The sequence below is a fragment of the Mus caroli genome, chromosome 1 (genome assembly GCF_900094665.2).
Source record: "Mus caroli chromosome 1, CAROLI_EIJ_v1.1, whole genome shotgun sequence".
Lineage (NCBI taxonomy): Eukaryota > Metazoa > Chordata > Mammalia > Rodentia > Muridae > Mus > Mus caroli.
Window position 1 is genome coordinate 111,078,572 of NC_034570.1, and position 22,607 is coordinate 111,101,178.

General features: G+C 49.7%; 1 protein-coding gene across 1 annotated transcript in view; it reads right to left on the bottom strand.

Moving 5' to 3' along the window:
* Gli2 (GLI family zinc finger 2) overlaps nucleotides 1–22,281 on the bottom strand; it is a 223,534-nt gene extending 201,253 nt beyond the window's left edge. Inside the window, exon 1 of the mRNA XM_021165818.1 lies at nucleotides 21,961–22,281. The gene's annotated coding sequence lies outside the window, so the exon portion shown is untranslated. The remainder of the gene's footprint in view (nucleotides 1–21,960) is intronic.
* Between the last annotated feature and the right edge of the window lie 326 nt (nucleotides 22,282–22,607).

Genomic DNA, 22,607 nt, shown 5'->3' on the forward strand with positions numbered 1-22,607 from the left:
CATGCCTAACAAACAGGAATGAAGAGGCAACATTCCAGCAGCAAGTTTTGGTTTGGTTTTTGCAAGAAAGAAGACACGGAACTTCGGGAAGAAGGAGGGAATAAAAAGAGATGGTGGAGCTTGGTGAGGAATAGGTTGACCACAGGGGTCCAGCAACAATAATTGGGGTGCTGGACAGACAGAAGGTGCTCTGGCTGGTCTGCTTAGCGGGGTCTCAAGGAGACTAGTACCCAAGGAGCTCAGATAATGATTTGAAATAAAAAATTAAAAAGAAGTCTCCTGTAGCCCAGGCTGGCCTCAGCTTCTCTATGTAGCCACAGACAACGTTGGATTCCTGCTCCTCCTGCATCTACCATCCTGCTGGGGTTACAGGTGAGCCCCACCACTGAACTGTACATTCAGTTCTGGGGATGGGACCCAGGGCTTCATGCATGCTCAGCAAACACCAGCTAAGCCCTATCTCCAGCTACATCATCAGGTGACAATTAAAATGTGGTTACCACTCCTGCATAACCCTGCAACTAGACCTTCATGCACAAGTAAAGGAAAGTCACCTCAGACTCTTAACACAGCCTCAGGAAATCAGAGATGACCTGATCTCCGGGCACACCCTAAAAACACTGTGATGCCCAGTGGGTAGGCTCAGCCATTTCAGAGCTCACTGTCTGCATCTCACTCACTGCATCTCGGAATTGGCACCCAAGAAGGACTCAATCCCAGAGTGAACGAGCCTCTAAGAAGGTCTAAGGTTGGGACAGGTTCTAGTACCAGGTGGCACGTCCCTTCCATAGGACAGAGATAACAAAGACCTTGCCCGAGGTCGCACAGCTAAACCATCTCACCTGCAACAGGTGCTGCCCCAAGTGCCAGAGCCGGGGACAACACCTGCTCAGGCACAGCTCTTTGCTCTCTGTAGGGCATCTAACTACAGAAGCCTCTGACTAAAGTCCCTGGAACATGTAATGTTCTTCAGGGTCTCTCAACTGGGGACATAGACTGGACTGTCCAGCTCTGGGCTGTCCTTAGGATCACATGACCTCATACACATGTTCCTACAAGCAAAGAGAAAGCTACCAGCTATGTGTAGTAGGACACCGAGAAAACTCATGCAGTATTAGACACAGGAAGGTCTAGGGAGATGGCTCAGTGGGTGAGTGTGCTCGCTACAAGCGTGAGGACCTAAGTTTGAGTCCCCAGAATCTATCAAAACAAGCAGGTTTGCCTGTAACCCAAGTGTGTGTGGGTGGGGTGCAGGGAGTCCAGATGGATTGCTGGGATTTGCTTGTTCCAGATTCAGTGAGAGACTGTCTCAAAGGAATAGGCTGAGAGTGATAGCACAGGACACCTGATGCTCTCCTCACCCACCCAGAGAGCACACCACACACATACATACATGTGCACACACACACACACACACAGACACACAGACACAGACAGACAAACACACACCTCTTTCATTCAAACACACAAGTATGCAATCATCCCTTAGGATAACCTTGGAAAAGCCAGACAGTCAGAGTATGGGAAGAAAAAACCAGACCCCTTGATGATAAAACCTTGGGGCTTGGAGGGGCTGGGAGAAGCATCAGTGGGCAAAGGCCTTACAGCACAAGCATGCTGACCTGTGTGTTAGGATTTCAGGTGAAGTAGCCTGCATCTGTAATCCCCGTGCTCCTACAGAGTGGGGTGAGATGGAAGAATGCCCCGAAGCCCACAGGCTAACTAGACTCCTACAAGTGGGCCTCTGACCTCCACAGGCATGCTGTGTCTCTCCATGCCTGCGCACATACACACAGTGGCAGACAAGAGTGTGTTTCAAATAGAAGGCAAAACTCCTCGCCCGAGGCTGCCATATGACATCCACAACACATCTTGTACCTGTATGCACACACACACACACACACCACACTTACACATATACACATATACACACGCATATGCAGGCTCGCACACATACACAAAATTAAGCAGAGTACTGCTGGCTCAGTCCCCAGCCTCTCCTTGCCTCTCCTTTTCTCTGGGCAAGGAGGGCAGGCCAGCTGGCCTTCAGCCTTGGGTCAGCCTGGACATCCCCAGACAAATCATCCCAACTCCATTTCCTTGTGGCCAACCAGAGCTCTGGAGATGCAGGTCCCCAGAGCCCACTGACCCTCACTCTGGCTCTCAGAGTTTCCGGCTCCTAGCCTGGCATTTGGACAGTGGGCTCCCCAGGGCCCACCCACAGCCCTCTCTTCAGGCCACAGAGGGCCACAGGCAGCTCTCCCAGACTACAGATGATTTACAGCCTCTTCAGCCATCCATCTCAAGGCCACAGGCTGAGCAGATATTTTCCATCTCCACAGCTGAATGCAGACATTCCAGAGAGCCCTGCTTCCTCTCTCCTGAGCTTCTAGGCAGGCGAGGGTCTCAGGCACAACATCTGTGCCTAGGCCCCAGCTCTCTGTCACAGGGAAGGAAGAGACAAAGCCCAGGGTCTTGCAGCCAGGCCTGAGAGGCCCAGTCAGGGGGAGCAAGCCAGGCCTCCCAGCCAGCACCATTCACACCAGGCCCTTCCCACTTCCTCTTTCCCCTTTCTCCCCATGACAACATCTTGAACCAGTGCCTTCGCTGGCAAGCCCAAGCACTCTGGGGTTTTGTAGTTCTGAGGAGGCTCCCACGCTCAGCTGTGCACACAGCCCTTGGACAAGCTGCTGAGGTTGCCTATGGTACTCAGGGCAAAACACGAAGCTCCAGCCCACACATGTTCTCTGAGGCCTCTGCTTCAGGGACGGAGGTGAGGTGTCCCTGGCCCTCCCAGCTGTAAGCGCCTCACACCCTCCACAGACACACTCAGGGGTGAGGACCGCAGGACCGTGGAATACTTTCCACTGTTTAAAATGATAACAGCCCTCCTCGTGAGAAAAAATGCAAATTAAATGTCCCGCTGCTGGCCGAGATGGAATAACAGGGACCAGATTTAGGCTCCCACCCGAAACCACCAAAAAACCAGACAAAACATTTAAAGCACGCCAGGCAGTGAAGGGAGGTGAGCCCTACGAGGAGGCCCAGCTTACTGTCTGGAGAGAGTTTGCAGTTCCAGTGCAGACCAAGCAGATCAGCAGATTGCTGGGTGGAGGAGACAGTAAGCGCCTGAAGAGTCCCAAGGGTGCCAGAGTTTTCATGACAACTTCAAAGAGGGAAGATTCGAGCTGGTATCACAGAGGAGATGTGAGGGTCTGGAGACCCTGTAGAATATACTCAATTAGGTTCTGTTCTTCCCAGGGTACCGAGAAGGAAGCAGGCTTAAGGCTGCCAGAGAACGGTGCTTGATGCACATTTAAGGACTGGTGCTTAGACCCATCAGCCAGGCCCTAGAAAGCACGGAGCTCAGAAGCAGTATGCCTGGACGTAGACGAATCAATACCTGTAAGCAGCTCCCACCCCCATCCCAACTAACACAACGTCAGAGATGACACTTTTGAGCTGGAGGTACAGGTAGGAGGTAGGGGGCCGGCCTCCCACTCAGGAAGCCCTGGATTCAATCCTCAGCGCCACATAAGTCAGGCATGGCGACTCACACTTGTCATACCGGCACTTGGCAGGGATCACACGTTAAAGATGATCCTCGGTGATCCTCGGCTACATAGCTAAGGATCAGCCTGGGCCACAAGAGACCCTGCTCTCCCCTATTCTCCCCCACAAAAATATTAACCTTCCCTAGCCAGCAAATTAACCACATCTCAGAGAAAACATAAAATTTTCAGGAAAGCAAAAAATGTTAACCAATTAATAGCAGAAAATTACAGCATCAAGAATCTACCAAGATTCTCTGGCATGGGATCCCCACCAAAAGGCGGCAGGAAAATGTAATCTATACTGAATAAAGAAATACGTAAACCATCCCTGAGCCAGAGAAGACCCAGCTGTTAACGGGAGCTGACAAGAATGTGAAGCTGCGCTAACCGTAAACCACATGTTCCAGAACTGAAGAGGGAACTCAGGAGACATAAGAAGACCTGTCAAACTTTCAGGGCTGGACCCAGTGTGACCTGTGGTGGATTCGAACGCTTAGGGATGGCGAGAGCCTCTGTCCATCTACTGTGAAAGAGATGAAACACTCTCCAACACACATGTAACTGAGTCCCCAGCACAGCAGGAGGGGAGAAGGAAGAACTAGGGAGATAACTGCCATTTTTGCCCCTCCTCCCAAAATCAGTTTGAAAACTAGAAACATAGACAATCTTCAAAGCAGCCCAGGGTCTGGAGAGATGGTTCAGCACATAAAGGCACTTGTCACCAAGGTGAGTTTGATCACAGAGACCCACATGGCAGAAGAGAACTGACTTCCCCAAGTTGTCCTCTGACCTTCTTCTCGTGCATGCTACGGCAAGTATGTACTCACATGCACACACACACAAAACAGACCAACGTAAAGTATTGAAAACGCAATTGGAGCATGAACAGTAAAGGAGGCCATGGGGGTGGCTCAACAGAGAGTGAGCCTGCTGGCCATGCACGAGGCCCTGAGTCGCAGCTGCAGCACAGCAGAAATCAGGCAGTGTCACATGCCTGCGAGCCCTGCTCTCAAAAGGAGGAGGCAGGCGAGGATCTCCAGCTAAAGGCCATTGTCTGCTTCGTATTAAGTTTGAGGCCAGCCTGGGCCACATGAGAGCTTGTGTGCTGGCTAGTTTTAGGTCGTATTGACACAACCTAAGAGTCATTTTGGAAGAAAGAACCTTAATTGAGAAAGTGTTACAAACAGATTGGCCCCATGGGCAAGTCCATTAGACATCTTCTTGTTTAGTGATTGATGTGGGAGGGTCTAGCCCATTGTGGGTGGGGACATCCCTGGGCTGGTTGGTGGTCCTGGCTTACAAGCCAGTAAACAGCACTCCTCCATGGCCTCTGCATCAGCTCCTGCCTCCGGGTTCCTGCTCTGAGTTCCTATCCTGACTTCCCTGGATGGTGGACTACGAGCTATAAGATGAACTAAAAACCCTTTTCTCTCCAGGTTGCTTATGGTCATGGTGTTTTTATCACAGCAAGAGAAATCCTTAGACACCTTGTCTCAAAAGAGGGGAAGGAGGTAGGAAAGAAAGTAAATCCGGGAAAGAAGAAACCCTGCCTGCCAAGGCTTGACCTCTCCTGGAGAGAAAGAAAGGCATACAGCATTCTGGTGTGGGTGCGGTAAGGGCGGCTCCACTCACTGCCAAGATAACTTTTAGCAGCAATTGAGCTCTGAAGGCCCAGGAAGGCAGGAAGCCTGGTGTGCACCGGCAGCTCAAGCCCTGGAGAGCGAGGATTGCACTTAACTAACTGTAGTGTAAGTGAGCCACCAGTATGATATGGCTGACAGAGGCCCCAGGGCTACTCAGGCTGCCTTCTAAATAATAATCACCAAGATTTACAGGTTTACTATGCACCGGGCACTTGACACATATTAACTCTTTCATACCCTCTGTGAGACAGAGCCACACTCATCCCTGTTTGTTCGTCTCGTTTGAGAAAGGCTAAGACAGGGTCTCACGTAGCCCGCACCGGCCTCAAACTTCTATATAGCTGAGAAAAATGGTGAACTCTAAAATTAAAAAAAAAATGGTACTAAGGCTCTTTTGTGGACCAGACATGATGGCACACGCCTTTAGTCCCAGAACTAGGGACATCAAGGCAAGTGGATCTCTGTGAGTTTGAGGCCAGCCTGGTTTACATATTAAGTTTCAGGTAGCCAGAACTACATAATAGAGAGACTGTCTCATCACCAACAAAAAGCTTCCATGTGTGGGGAGGGGAGATGTGGGGTGTATGAGTATGGGATGTGTGCACGTGGCCATGCCCAACTTTTTGGGTACTGGGGATTTGAACTCAGGTCTTCATACTTGCAAGTGATCTCCCCAGCTTGATCTCAAATTTCTGATCCTCCTGCCTCTGCCTCCAAGTGTGGGGGTTACAAGTGTGAGTCACCTCCACTGGCTTATGTGGAGCTTAGGACTGAACCTAGGGCTTTCTGCATGATAAGCAAGCGTTCCCCCAACAAAATGACAATGCCAGCCCTCCAGGTGCCCTCATTTTGCTTCATAATCTGTCTGCAGGGCCTGCTCTGAGCCAAACCCACCCCCAGTGGCATGTCCCAGCTGAAGCACCCTTCCTATCTGGACAATCCCTTTTGGTGAAGTCACTGAACGAGAGGATACTCATAGACTTGACCATGTTGTAGCCTAGTCTAGGGGAGACAGTCAGGGGAAGCTCAAAGGAAATGCTTATAAGCCTCTCTTCAGAGAGCCAGTGACCGCAGCAGGGACAAGTGGGTGGGCTTCCTCTTGGAGCAAGCAGTAAAGGAACTTGACTAACTGTGACCACAGAACCACATTCTGGATTTCTGGAATCTTCCCTGCCCAGATCAAGCTGTACCCTTCTACTGACTTCATCCCTCCACTCTCTTGTCTCCTCACCGCCCCCCCCACCTCTTCCCCAGAAGAATATGGCAGAGCTGAACCCCAGAGAAGGAGGGAGTTATGCACTGACATTTTATGTTTTGGAACTTGAGCAAAGCCAGCAATACCACAAAGACCCAGTGGCATGTGTAAAATCCACAGGCTCACAACCAGGCACCAGAAGGCATGCCATACATGGCCTAGGGCCAGCCAGATCTCCAAGGCGACTTCCATCCTGGAAGTGCTTAGCATCCAAGGGCGTGGCACTTTCCATCAGGTAACCAAAGGCAATGTAAAATGAGATTCAATGAGCACAACCCTTTCTATCACAGACAGAGAAATCCAGGCATCGAATGTGACAACTTAAAAGAGTGACAGAGATGGGCTGGAGAGGTGGCACAACAGGTAAAGGTGCTGGCACCAAGCCTGAGGATCTGAGTTAGATACCCAGACCTTCATGGTGTTTCATAGAATAGGTGTTCCTACATACTGATACACAACAAAATAAATAAATACATGTGGCAGAGAGAGAGAGAGAGAGAGAGAGAGAGAGAGAGAGAGAGAGAGAGAGAGAGAGAGGCCTGCCTGTAAGTAGTGGCTCAAATGCAAAACCAGTCTCCAACTCTAGTTTCTTCTGCCCATCACAACAGAATCCAAACAGCTGCTTCCCATCCCATACTGATTGTGTGGGGGGCCCAACAAACTGTAGCACAAGCTTAGATGATGAAAATTACAACCTGGATTCTGCCTGGTTATCTTAGATTTCTTAAGACAAACACCAAAGGAAATGCATAACCATTTCCCTCATTGAAAAATATTCCCTCTTCACACACACACACACAGACACACACACACACACACACACACATCAAACACTAAGTACAAATAAACAGATTATAAAAAGACAACATTAATTCATGCTCTTAAGAAAGGAAACCTCAGTGAAGCTTGAAAGCCTAGGGCTAAAATAGGAGGACTCCACAGAAGAAGTGACTGTTGGCTTCATCAGTGGGGAAAAGAGGGCACACTGAGCATCAACACAAGGGCCATTCCCTATCATCAAAAGTGGATGACTAAAGAATGGAGGCAGAATGCAAGGATGGATAAATAAATAAAAATAGATGGATAATGGAAGCAAGGATGATGGGTGGATGGCGGAAGGCTGGATGGAGAATGGAAGGATGGAAGAATGGATGGGTGGATGGGTGAATGGATGTGTGGATGGAGGGAGGGATGGATGGTGGATGATGGATGGATGATGGATGGATGAATGGGTGGATGGACAGATGGATGAATGGTGGATGATGGATGGATGGATGAATGGATGATGGATGGGTGGGTGGTAGATGATGGATGGATGATGATGAGTGGATGGATGAGTGGATGGATAGATTAATGGGTAGATGGATGGATGGATGGATGATGGATGGATGGGTGGATGGATGGATGGATGGATGGTGGATGGATGGATGGATGGTGGATGGATGGATGATGGATGGGTAGATGGATGGGTGGGGGTGGATGGACAGGTGAGTGGATGGACAGGTGGATGGGTGGGTGGATAGGTGGATGGATGAATGGGTGGATGGACAGATGGATGGATGGTAGATGATGGATGGATGATGATGAGTGGATGGATGGATTAGTGGGTAGATGGATGGATGGATGGATGGGTGGGTAGATGAATGGATAGATGGTGGATGGATGATGGATGGGTAGATGGATGGGTGAGGGTGGATGGACAGGTAGATGGGTGGGTGGATAGGTGGATGGGTAGAAAGGCAGATGAATGAGTAATGGATGGATACACAAAGGTGAGTGGGAGATGAACAAGTGGGAGAAAAATAGGGGATGATGGAGGGAGAATGGAAGGATAGATGGATGGGTGGACAGTGGATGTAGGCAAGAGTAGATAGAGGCTGGGCAAAGGACGAAGAAGTGGATGATGGAAGAATGAGTAGGTGGGAGGGGCAGAGGATGAGTGCCAGATGGACAGATGAACAGATGATGTATAGACAACTACCACTGCCCTAAAACCACTGACGCCATTCCTGAAGAACCAACTTCAGCCCATTTCCCCACCAGCCATTCCCTCCAACTGGTCCAACAGATTATCACAAGGAGAGCTCTCCCCAGGAAGGCACAGGAACAGGTAGGGGCAACCCCTCCCTACCTCCCCTCAGCCCCACCTACACACAGGGTTTGGCATACATATTTGCTAGGAATTCCCTCTTTTCTACAGTTGTATGGGACCCACTCAGAAGAAAAAGGGGGACCCGAAGCACCCCGAGGCTGGCACTGTTAGCACAGTAGGGAATGTGCTTCCCCAGCAAGCACAAAAGCCTGGGCTTGAACCCCAGCACCACATCAACCTGGAACCACAGCACTCTGAAGAGGAGGCAGGAAGATGAGAGGTTCAGGGTCATCCTCCGCAAGTGTGAGGCCAGCCTGGGCTACATGAGACACCACCTCTAATAAATGAATCAAACCCACCACCCACCCAAACTCTGCCAGCCCAAACTCAAGGTAGGGAGAATAAAAAGTTCATGGGGAGGTTAATTTAAATTTAGTCACATATCAAGCCAGATGTGCTGGCACATGCCTTTAATACCAGCATTCGGGAGGCAGAAGCAGGTGGATCTAAGTGAGTTCGAGGTCAACTTGGTCTACAGAGTGAATTCTAGGACAGCCAGGGTTACCCAGAGAAACCTTGTTTTGAAGGAAAAACAATTGTTGCACATGAATATTGCCAGGGGTCTAGTCTCAGAGATTTGCAGGCCATTACTACTCTACCACCTAGGCATCACACATCTGCAACGCCCGGTGCATCACAAGTTGCAAATCCCCACCACCACCACCACCACCACACACACACACACACACACACACACACACACACACACCCCAGAAGGCTACTTCCTGCTCGGCTTCTGTCCCTGAGGACTATTCTACCCAAGCTATCCTTGTTCTCTTTCACTCTACTGGACAGCCCCAGGTTGGTGCTCTGTGGGAAGAAGCCTTCCCCGACTGCTCAGCACCACTGTTGAATTAGGTAAAGAAGCATTCGCCAGCTAAGCACAATGGCATATACACATCATCCCAGCACATGGTTGGCAGAGGAAAGAAAATCTCTTGGCCTATCTGGTCTATATAGTGGTCTCAGACCAGCTAGGGCTACATCGTGAAATGGTAGAAACAAACAAATAAATAAAAACCAAAGGATAAGGCTGTGGGTAAGATGGCTCAGTGGGTAAAGGTGCTTGTCCACTACCCTGACTGACTTGAATTCTATCCTAGGGACCGACATAGTATGAAGAGAGAACTAGCTCCTATAAGCAGTCCTCTGATCACATCATCACTTCAAGGCATGAGTACATGCACACACACTATGCATGCATGCATATATACATACATACATACATACATACATAGTAGTAATGATATTTTTAAAAAATATTTGCAAAAAGGAGCCGCTGGCTAAGGCTCAGGTCTTGCTTTCCCTACCTAAGAGCTCCCAGGGACCACCCATCCGAAATCTGTTATGCTCTAGGGACTTTGCCAGTCTGTAGCCAGTAAAACAACCCCATTCTGCTTCCCTGGGACAACAGTGTAGGGGACTCCCTGCTGAGCAATGTCTCCTAAAGTCATCTTTCACAATGACCTCTAGCTTTTCCATCATAGCTCAGCTCCCCTGCTAGACTTAGAGAAGCTGGGATTTCAGCTTCTGGATGCTAAACCAGGCTAGCAAGGGATGTCTGTGGTGCTGAAGTTTAATCAGCACAGGGCACCTAACAGATGTTCCAGTATCAGCTGATTGACTGATGGATGACACAAGGAACTCCTTTTGATGGCTTGGGCCAAACCATTTCAAACACAGGGCACAGAAAAGACACAGCTTACAGGTGAGGACAGATTATGTAAAAAGCTGTGCCTGCTGTCACACTCCACACTAGGGACCCCTAGATACCTACCTCACAGCAGCATCTTGGATGTCAGTCATCAGGCACACCACGGCAGGCTCTGCTTGTGACCATCACCCATAGAGATTCCCCCATTAGCAGCACTTTGACATTGTGACATTCAGGCTGGATAGTCTCTTGTCATGGTCTCTGACCATTTGATACTATCAACCTAGCCGGCTGTGCCAAAATGCCTCCTGAGACATGTCCAGAAGATCTGGCTCCAGCCTTCCGACCATTTGCTTTGAGTGAACCATTCAGGCCTTGCCTCGGATTTTTAATTCACATCGTGTATATAAATGGAGAAGATAAGGGGTAAATGGGTGGAGGGAGGGTGAATAGATGGAGACATATGTATACAAACCTCTGCCCTTTTTGCTGTTGTTTTAAGGCAGGGTCTCATTAGCCCAGGCTGGCTTCAAACTCCCTTTAGAGAAAAGGATGACCTTAAACACTTGTTACTCCTGTCTCTGTTTCTCTGCCTCCTTTAAAAATCTACCCTTAGGGGAGCCTAAGTCCATAAATAGTCCATAAACGCAGTCAGGTGAGAATCCTGCTCTCAGATGCACTAGGCCCTCCCTATGGCCATCCTCTGACCAAGGATGAGGACTGGCCTGTACATCACAAATTCAGCCTATCAAATAAATAGTTTTTCCTTGGGTTGAGGAGGTAACTCAGGCAATAAAGTACTCACTTTATAAGCATGAGGACCTGAATTCCATCTCCGGATCCCACATAAATATCTGGGTGTGGAGAAAGCAAGATGGCTCATTAGGAAAGGCGCTGTAGCCAAGCCTGCCAAACTGAGTTTGATTCCTGAGACATCCCCACTCCCAAAATGATGAAAGATGATAACCGACTCCCACAAGTAGTCCTCTGACTTCCACATCCTTACAGTGGCATTTATGGCATCCTACGCCCAACACATACAAAATAAATAGATAAATATCATTAAAATCTAAAGCCATGTATGGGTGATACAAGCTTACAGTCCCAGTGCTAAGGAAATGAGACAGGTGGGTCCTTGGGATTTGCTGGCCAGCCAGTCTAGCATACTTGAAAAGCTACAGGCTAGTGAGGGAGCCCATCTCAAAAAGTAAATTGGACAGTATCTGAGAGAAGCAGCTAAGGCTAATCTCAGGAACACACATACGCAAACACACAGCTATGTTATGTGTCAGAGCACCGAAGGCTAGCCCACATGGGCAGACCCTCAGATATTTAAAACTCTGTGATGGTCAGTCTTTAGCTGTCAGTTTGACATACATATAAGCACTTGGAGAGAAAGTCTTAATTGATGAATTATGCAGATCCAGGTGGCCTGAGGGCATGTCTGTTGGGGATTGTTTTAATTGTTACTTGTTGTTAGAGGATGAAGCCCACTGTGGGTGGTACCATTTCTTAGGTAGGAACTCTGTAACTGGGTAACAGATAAGTATGCAAGCAAGCACCTTCTATGCATTTATTTCTCTCACCTCTTGACTGTAATGTGATGTGACAAACTGTTTCAAGTTCCCCATCTCCTTGACCTCCCCACAGTAATGGGCTGGAAGTCAAAATTATAATCCAAATAGATAGACATTTTTCCCGAGTCAACTTTCATCAGAATATTTGCAGCAACGGAAATGAAGTTATGAGAACACCCCCTCTCTACAGCCATCAGGACTGCAGTGACCAATAAGGCCACCATTCTAAGGATCCTAACCCTCAGATGGACCATGCTGAGTACCAGACTGATCTTCCAGTCTTGCCTTTATCCTGCAAGCCCTAGAGATCATTTCTCTGTGCTATTTTGGTCCAGAAACAACTCAGTCCTCACTTAATCTGCTTGACTATTACACCCAGTCCAGCAACAGTGGACAAAGCAGGTGAAAGTCTTCCAATCTGCTGATAAAGGAGTCCTGGACTGTCCTGAATCTAAGGGCCATCATAATCTTAAATAAATAAGTGACAATAGGGCTGGTGAGATGGCTCAGTGGGTAAGAGCACCCGACTGCTCTTCCGAAGGTCCAGAGTTCAAATCCCAGCAGCCACATGGTGGCTCACAACCATCCGTAACAAGATCTGGCACCCTCTTCTGGAGTGTCTGAAGACAGCTACAGTGTACTTACATATAATCAATAAATAAATCTTTAAAAAAAAAAATAAGTGACAATAACCAGGAATAAAGCCCCAGTTGGTAGAATACTAAGTTACCCAAAGACCTAGGTTCCTTCTCTAGCACTGCATAGATCTGGCAATGCAGCAACACCCCGATAATTCTCAGCTCTTGGAAGGTAATGCTGGGACATCAGAAAAGTTCAAGGTTATCTTAGCTATGTATTTAGTTTGAGGACAGCCTGAGACATATGAGACCCTGTCTTAAAACAAAAAGTTTGGTCTTCCATCATCCACCCTAATAAAGGCACCCACTGAGGCAAACCTCATGCATGGATTCCCCCCCCCAGGGGGGCTGAGAATCTGCATATTTAATGGGCTTCCCACCTGAACCGCACCTGAGTGAACCAGGAGCCCCACTTGGAGACAATCTATGCCGGTCAGCCTCAGCTCTGCCGCTGCTCACTTACTTTGTGAGGTGTGTGTGTGACTTCCTCAATTTTATGATGATGATGAATGTATTTGGCGTGTGTGTCTGTGTGTGTGCGTGTGTGTATGTGTTATATGTACTAGCTCATGTAAGTGTACATTGCACATATACATGAAAAGGCCAGAGCTCAATGGCAAGTGACTTCCTCAATTTTATGATGATGATGAATGTATTTGGCGTGTGTGTCTGTGTGTGTGCGTGTGTGTGTGTGTGTGTATATATATATATATATATATATATATATATATATATACTAAGTATGTGCATGTGGGCAGGAATGCAGAGGTCAGAGGACAGCTTTCAGGAGTCAGTTCCTTCTTCAACTACGTGGGTCTCCTGGATCAAACTCAGGTCATCAGGAATGGCAGCTGGCACTTTTACCCACTGAGCCATCGCCTCCACCTTATTTTTTGAAACAACGAGCTCATCAACTTGGCGAGGCAGGCAGGGCAATAAGCTCCAAGTCTCTGCCTCCCCAGACCTGAGATCACAGACACACCTGGGCAAGCCTGGCTTTTCTGTGGGTACTGGGGTTTTAAGCTCAAGACCTCATGTTGCAAATACTTCACCAACTGAGCCACTTTCCTCAGCTCCACTCCTATCTCTTGTTTATCTTAAAACCAGAAAACAATCCAATTCACAGAGAGCCGGCACTTACGGCTTTACTGATATAAACGGATTTCTGCATAAATACACAGATCACACGTCTCTCCTCACATTTACCAGTACAAAGAGCCCAGGAACAGACTCTATTCCCAGTGTAACCTCCTATATTATGTCTATTACACACTTCATCTTCTCTAGACAAACATCCACCTCACTTTCTCCCTCCCCTCCATTCCTGATCTGCATACCTAAGAGGCCTTGGTGGATCTGCTGACTTCCTCTCTTTGGGCATAAACAAGGCGTGGAGCATATACCTTGCCCTCGAACCTCATCAGAGCTGTCCCCTCTCCTTGATCTCTTGAAGATAAGGAGGGACAGCCCTAAATATTCTGTCCCTGCCTGGACACACACCATGTATCACAAAGGCACAGCCCAGGGCTGTCTGTGGAAGTGTCTGAGCGATGGGCCTTCAACCCGTCATTGCATGTTTGCGACCTCGATTTTTTTTTTAAATCAAAATGCTGCCTTCATCTTTAAAGATCTGAGACATATTTATGTGTCAGCCCTTCCTAAACTGCCTTCAGCTTTCAGGGGAGTGTAAAAGGGCCATCTCTGACCAAGTGGCCATCAGGATACCCATGACCACTCTACCTACCCCTTTGATCAGTCACTATACCTTAGTGCAGAGGTTCTCAACCTGTGGGTCTTGACCCCTTTGAGGGTTAATCAACACTTTCCCCAAAGGGATATCAGATATTTACAGTTCATAACAGTATAATGTTATGGTTGGGGGTTGAGAAACTGTATCAAAGGGTCACAGCCTTAGGAAGGTTGAAAGCCTTATGCCTTATAGCTACACTGAATTCTGAAGCTGCCTAGCAAGAGAGATCAATGATGGGAAAGCAAATCCCTTGCCACAGACCCCAGAGGTTCCCAGACGCTGGTTACTCCCACCACAACCCTGTCTCCCTCTGATTCTGGGTACTGACCCTACTGCCCAGGACATGTTGGCTACTGGGGAGAACAGGCTGCAGTCGCAAAACCTTCCCCCTTCACCATATGATGGTTGACACCGATTATCCACAAGATCTAAAATCACCCTAGAGACAAGCATTTGGACATGTCAGTGAGGTATTTTCTAGATTAGGGTAGCTGAGGTAGGAAAGCCCATCCTAAACGTGGGTGACATCGTTTCCACAGGGTGGAGTTCTAGACTAAAGAAAAACACCCCAAACTTAGTACCAGCACTCATTGCTCTCCACTTCCTACATGTGGGTGCCATGTGCTGAGTTACCGAACCCTCCCGGTCACCGTGATTTCTCTGCCTGGATGGACTGTGGACCAAACAAAGCCCCCTTCCTTCAGTTGCTTGTATGGGGTGGAAGCAAGGAAGAAAGGAGCATGCACACAGTCACCAAGCAGTGGTAGGTGCGGCTGGGGCTCCTCTTCCTGAGAGCAACACAAATGGTTGGACCTAATCTCTCTACAAAGTCCATCCATCTACCACTTTTCTCTCTGCCTCCGCTTGTCCCCGAGAAAAACACCCTGTGTAAGAAAAGAAATTCCATGAATTGCCTGTGTGGTCCTCAGCCCCAGGTTCCACAGCATGGCCACCTCATATCAAGTACTTAATGAGCAACTCTTCAGTTTGAAGGGAGAGCCCCGAAGAGGCATCCGAACCCACCCACACCACAACCCTGCTCCCTCTGCCCAGCATCACTGTAGCCGCACTCCTGGACTCCACACTTCAGATTACACCAGTGCGTTTCTGTGTCTTTCCCCTAGACCACACTGGGTCTGTCCCTAGCTACTCTGGCCAATGCTTGGTCAATTACAGATTCTCAAAAAAAAAAAAAAAAAAAAAAAAAGTAACAAATTAAGGCCCTGTTTCCAGTCCTCCATCTCTGCCTACACTGCAAACACTTGCATACTAATCTCCCCATCTTTGGTTTAAAATATATGGACCTTTTAAAAAAAACTCCCAGCATAATGAATAAGCCTAAATATTAGAAATTGAAATTATTAAGTAAATCATTCCACCTGCAAAGTTTCGATTTGCATACCATTAATTCATGATGCCATCTAAAACAAACTCATCACATTCTGTATATTAGAAGCTGATTTATGTAAGAATTGAAGAAAAAACATCCCGAACTCAAATTTATGCTGACATGATGTACACAGTCAATGGAGAAAGATTTTTCTTTCCTCCTTTCTACCATTTTTTTTGGTGGGTGTGGGTGTGGGTGCGCGTGTGTTTGTGTGTAAATTATTCAAGCAACTGCAATCTAGCAAGAAGGGAAAGGATCTGAGGAATGGACTGACATGTAGTAAGATGCATAATGCAGCTGCCTCCTGTGTGTGTGTGGCAGGCTCGAGGCGGACTTAGCCTCCTGTTTCTCTCTCTCTCCTCTCCTCTCCTCTCTCTCTCTCTCTCTCTCTCTCTCTCTCCCTCCCTCACTCCCTCCCTCCAGTTATTAATGTCAAGTATGCCAAAGATACGCTGGAAAATCATTACCATTCATCGCCACTAACCGCCATTAAACCTCAATCAATTCAACTTAGCACAAGTGTACTTGAGCGGCCCTTACAGTTTCTTATAAATGAGGCTCCAAAGTCGGCCTGACTTATTTCATTGTCCAAGGCACAAAGACAGGGCGTTAAGCAGGGGCTGAAAGGGGCCTATGCGAGGCCCTGCACGATGTTCTTTTAAACATTCTGTCCTAAGTGTTCAAAGATCTTTTTATGCAAGCTGAGAGGTCAGGAAGAACGGGCATAGCCCCGAGAAGCGCCCGTTTCTTCCTAGCTTTGGGGCCTTGCGAGCTACACGCTACAGATAGATGTCTTAAGGAAAGTTTCAAACACCCCTGAAAGTTTAGCAACCGGATCTCTCTCTCTTCCCCCCCCTTATCAAAGGCTCCGATTCTCTAAACTTGAGCATCTGCGGAAGGCATGAGGAAGGAGACCCAGGCGCAGGAAGGTTAGGGACACAGTGTCGGCCCCAGGCTCAGGTGGGCACTATGCCCCAGGCGGGCGCCAGGACTTGGCCCTCTGGCCTTCTTCCTTCCCAGCCACGAGCAGGGCCACGAGCAGGGTCCCCGGCGGCTCCCGCCACCCGCCGCAACAATGTGGCCATTGTTCGCGCGCGCGGAGCGGGCGGGCGCGCAGGTGGGAGGCCGCGGGCGCTCGGGCACGGAATGTTCCCCGGACCGGGCGCGCTTGGCGCCGCCCGGACACGCGGCCTGCGCAGCCCCACGGGGACGGCGGAACCTCGGAGGGGCGGGGCGGGAAGGGATGGGGCGGGGCAGACGGGCGGGGGTGGGGCGGAGGAGGGAGAGACAAAGAGGAGCAGGGGAGGAAAGGAGGGATGAAGAGGGTATGGGAAGGGGGGCAGGGGAGAAGAAAGTGGAGACAGGAAGAAGAAAAGGAACGATGGGGGAAAGAGAGAGGAAGTTAGGAAGGGGAGAAAAGGACAGAAGAGATTGTAAGGAGGGAGGGAGAGGAGGAGGGAGGGAGGGAGGGAGATAAACGGGGAAGAAAGAATAAGTGAGACACCCAGCAACCCAGAAGTATGAGGGCCGAGTAAGATGAGGAAAGAGCAAGAGTTCACCCTCATACAGAAAAAGGACTCCAAGCCCTGCCAAGTCAGCAGCCTTAATCACACCCGGGGCTTTGCCTAATTACAGGGTGAAAGCCAGGTCTAGAGGTAGGGAGATACTTAACTGTGTCCCAGGGAAAGCAGAGGGCAGAGACAGGCTGTGCGACTGTCTCTCCTCCACCCATGCCAACCCCTCAGAGCCTGGATCCTGGAGGAAAAGGCTGGGGGGCTGCAGCAAGACTGGCCACCGGCCTCTGAGACCCCGGGTTTTACATTCCCTTGGGTGGGAATCCAGTCTGTAGTAGGACCACCCTCTGGCCTTCCTGAGTTCTCTCACTGGAGGACTGGGACCCTCTGCACCCAAAGAGGCGATTCAATCCTAGTCCCGGGCTGATAAATTAAAAAGTTCTCTTTATTTCATTTGCTGGTTTGAGGTTCATTTAAATTTTCCACAGATTCGCAGAGAAGAAAGCAGTCAATAAACTCGGACAAAAGTGCCCGAATCAAAAAGGGCAGAGAATTGGGAAAAGGCAAGATAAAAGTGTTATCTGATCCCAGATCCGCAGGCAGCAAAGGAGCAGGGGCTGCCGCAAGAATCTCAATGGGCCATCACCCTTCTCAGCCTGCCTCCCCGTTAGTACCAACTCCTCATTCAACACAAAAGCCAAAGCACTAAAAGTGGTTTTCTTATGCTAATGTTGAAACCCAGTACTCAGTTAAAACACACTGCCCAGAAACCTGCCTTTTTAAAAGACACACATGTGAAACACACACCAAAAAAAAAAAAAAAAAAAAAAAAGAGAGAGAGAAAGAAATAAAGAAAGAAAGAACCCACGTTAATTCGTTCTATTTAAACCCAAGTCTCGAAAAAAGAAAAAAAAAATCAATGGGTCCTGTCTGGTCACATCTTGAAAGAGTTATTTCCCAGATCATGTATATGATACGTAACAAGCCAGAAGGAAAACCTAAGTAGAAACAAGACTTCTTCAGTTGTTGGAAGGATTCAGGACAATAAGCCCCTCCAAGAGAGGGGTCATCTCCCTGGGTTTTCCCAGGATTTAAAATGTGTGTTTTAAAAGTGACACCCTCAAAAATCTAAAAACAATGGCCAAAGTTTTCATTTTCTAAGTCCTTTACGTTTTCCACAAGCCTTCAGATTGGAAAAGAAAAAAAAAAAAAAAGACTAGTGCTGAGTATGGATGGTGCTGTGTTTTACTTGAAAGCCACAGAATCATAGAGAAGGTGGCCTTCTTTACTCTAGGATCCTATCGGTCAGATGACAGCCACTGCTGCTAACCTCAGTCCATACCTATCAGCAAAAGACACCAGAGTTTATCCTCTTCCCCTAAGTTCTTTTAAAAAACGAGAGCACACTGGGCACTAAGTATCTGGGTAGCCTGGCTGCCGACTCAATCACTGACTCTGCCCCTCCTGATGTTCTAGAATCTGAGAACACAGTCTTTAGTTGGCATTCTTCACATGTCCATGCCTCTGATGCTTAGTGAAAAGAAGAAAGGAGGGAGTTGCTTCCCTGGGGTTCCCTTTCAAAGGGCCCTGGCCCAGCAGCTGCAGCTGTCCACAGAGAAGTCCACCTGGCCTTGTGGCCCCTGATGTGCCAGTTAACAGGCGCTATACAGGTAGACCTCCCACCCAAGACCCCCAGCCTAAAGACCCAGGGAAAGCGGCCCCACCTTGTTCCCTGTGGTTTGCACCAGCGAAGGCCAGCTGCACCCACAAGGTTTTAGGACTCTGTTTTTGAGCTTTAACAAGCCAGCTGGGTGTGAGGGGTCACAGCCCCATTCACAGTGCATACAACAACCTCATGGTCTCATTTAAAGGGAACTGCTAGTGTCTGGGCACTGGAGCTTTCCGGGAGTGGAATGCCGAGGGAAGAAGAGGACTTAGTGTAGGCAAATATCTAATTTGGTCTGCCTGCTTGCAGACTGTCCCGGATTCACTAATCCAGCCCCAGGGGCTGCACTGTGTACAGGGCTCTTGTAGAAGTACAAAAAAAGAGTGAAGTATTTGTGTATTTTTCAGGCTGCAGTGCAAACAAGCCAGCTACAGGACACAGCCCCTGAGACCCCCACAGCAGCTCGGAAATGAGCCTGTGACCAGTAACCACACACACACACACACACACACACACACACACACACACACGCACGCACACACAAACACACCCTCTTACAATTACGCAACTCAAAAGCACATCCTCTTTCATTGCTCAGTGCTCAATGTTCTTCCAAGCCTGCAAGGCTCAAGGAACATCCTGAGAAAGTGAAGCATCGTGGCTAACTCCATATACACTTCAAGGTGGTCCTCCTTCCAAGCAGGCCTGGCTTGAATTTGGGAGGAGACCTCAGTGAGTCTGAATTCTGTGCATATTTCCACCACCTCAGTTCCCACCTAAGCACAGAAACAGATCTATCAATCCCAGTCCCAGTTAGTTCATGGAGGAGTCCAGCCCCGGGTGGGAAGATACTTGCTTCCCATCAGCCTCTCCCACAGATACAGGACAGAGACAAGAGCAGATCTCCTACAGGGCACAGTACACAGAACCTTCTTCTGTGTGTTGTGACTCTAGGCCCCCTAGAATCAGGAAATACCTCATGACATTTGGGGGCATCCTAAGTCTTCCTAAACATAATTAATGTTAAAACTCATCAGGTGAGCTTTCCATACAGCAGGCAGCGTCTGAGTAGAAACTGTATCCTGAAGAGGCCATACCCAACTCTTGGAACCCTCTAGAGAGAAGCAAGTTGGAGAAAGCGAAAGCAAGATGTAGAGACTCTAGGAGTGAAGCCTTAAGCAGGAGGGGTCTGCATGGTTTAGATTAGACATTCTGGGATTAGTGCCCAGGATAGAACAGAAGCTGGGAGAAAGCAAGAGCCTCAAAACTCAAAGCGAGTAAGCATCCGGAATGTTTCCTCCTACTGGGGGAGACCAATCCAGGTAGTAACACAATGTATTCCCTCCCCCATTCCAGACCAACTGAGCTATTGAAGGGGCTAGCCCCCCAGACACACGGAAGCCTACTCAAAAAGGGAAACCGCAGCCAAGGTGAGGAAATGGGCGGTGAGGGGGCTCGAAGGATAGGTGGCTAGAACAAACAGATAACATCAGGGAGACTTGTGACAAGCCCGCCTATTCTGCCCGCTATCCCTCCGTGCTGTATATTTTGGATTTCACCGTTTATTTACTTTTCTTTTTTGGCACCGAGCCCCCGGAGCATGCCAATACAATATTTGTTTAAACACTATTTTATGCCGCTTGCGAGGGAAACGTTTACTTTCAAATTCTCCAACATCCCCCAGAGCCTCGTCTGCAAACAGCATATGAGCGTTTTACAACTGTTCCCTTTATCTGAAGCTGTGGGGATTAAACCTTCACACGCCCAGCGAGGGCGGAGGGGCAAGGGGCCCAGGACATCCTGCGGCCACCGAACAGCAAGATGAAGGATGCCCCATCTGGGGAACAGAGAGGTTACAGAACCCATCCCTTCCCAGTCTCTGAAGGACGAGACTACCAAGAGACGTCTCTCCTACCCCTGCTCCAACTGGGATCAGCTCTGGGAATCACAGGACAGTTACACACACAGAGGCACACACACAAAAAGCCTGGAAGGAGAGGCACCCTGGGGGATCCCCACAAACTCCTTGCGTCTCTGTAGCCAGGTCACTCGAGGTGAAGCGCAAGGGCTCCATCCTTAGTGTCCTCAAGCTCTAAAAGTCAGGTTTCCTAGGAAATGAGAGCAATTGCTGCCGGGCTGAAAAGGAGCCCAGTTGGGTGGACTTCCAGCTCCCGGCGCGGCGGGAGCCCTCTCGAACTCACTCAAGCACACGGTCCCTCCCCCCACCCCCAATCCCGGAGGAAAAAAAACCGCTCCCCTCTCTCTAAACCCTTAATAGGATTGGCGCCCAACTCTGTCCGCGCCGCTCCTCATCCATCACACACAGATCAAGTTGCAGTAGTGGATTTTTCAAATTCCTCAGCAAATATACTTGTTGAGAGATTGCTGGGGGGGGGGCGTTAAGTGGGGGCTAGGATGAAAGCGAGGAGTAGGGGGAACCGATCCCTCGGCGAAGGATTACGCGTGGATCCATTCGGGAAGTCAAGGGGATCTGGAGACCTAGGATAAGAGAGAAAGGTAAGGAAGCCAGAACCGAGGTCCAGAGACTGGCGGCGGAGGGAAGGGGCAACAGGGTTCAACGAGGGGGAAAGAAGGAAGAAAGAAAAGACTGGCTCCTGGACGCGGACTCGCAGCGCGGAGAAGTAGAGTTGCAAGTTTCCAAGTGGCCGGCAGCGGTTGCAGCACACCGCACAGTCCCGCAGGCGCGCTCCCAGCTGCCCATCTAAGGGAACTTCGGCGCACCCCAGCCCCCACGTCGCCCCCAAACAGTTCCAGGCTCCAAGAGGTGCCACCGGTCAAAGACCGGCCTACCCGAGCAACCCAAGAACAAGAAGCACTTCCCCTCAAGTGGAGGGCAGCGGTAATAAAATCAACCCCGGCCACGAGTTCTGATCCCCAAGATCCTCCTTAAGCCCTGCCGCTGCTGGACCAGAACACTAGTCAGGGTTGCCCTCTTTGGCCGGCCCCCTAAAATCAGTGTCACGATCTCGATTCCGGTAAACGGATGAGAGATACTCCAAGACCGCCACAGCATCTCAGCCGAAGCTGGCCAGGCTAGGAAGTGCTTCGCCACCAAGAGTAAGGGGAGGAGAAAAAAAAAAGAGAGAAAGAAAGAAAGAAAGAAAAGAAAAGAAAAAAGGAGGGTGGGAAGGCCAATGCAACTTTACCGAGGAGACAAAAGTTTGCCTCTAGCATGCAGGTGGCCTCTCGGGCGCCGGGCAGTGGTTGCAGGGCCCCATCCCAACTTGGCTGGAGTGGGGCTGCCGAGTGCGGGGGCTCCAGCCGCCGGGGCGGGGCTGGCCAGGCAGAGGAGGGGACCAAGGCGGGCGGGGGACCCGGGCAGTCCCTAAGGACACCAGGCCAGCAGCTCCGAGCGGCTGCGATGCTACGCACGACCCGCGCTCCTTCCTCTGGCTCCTCCTCGCCTTCCTCCGCGTCCTCTGTAGCCGCCGCCGCCGCCGCCTCCCGCTCCTCCTCGAAGTCTCATTGATGAGAGGAGTTTGAAAAAAAGTCCGCGGAGCCGTGCTGCCTCGGCTGGCGAACGCCGGCACTCCTGCAATCCATCAGCGTCTCTGGGATGGCGCAGCGCCCCCGCGCGCTGAGCTTGGGCAAACCCTGATCGTCGCGTCCTTAGCTTGCCCGCCCCCGCCGCGTGCACCCCGCCTCTGAGGCTGGGGGTGGGGGGACACCACCCTGGAAGGGGATAGCCAGCGGGCGAACACAGACTCTCCTCCACCTCAGCTCCAGCAAGGAAAGCACCCCTTCGGAAAGTTCCAGCGGGGGACCAGAGAACCCATGAGTTAGGGAGTGGGGT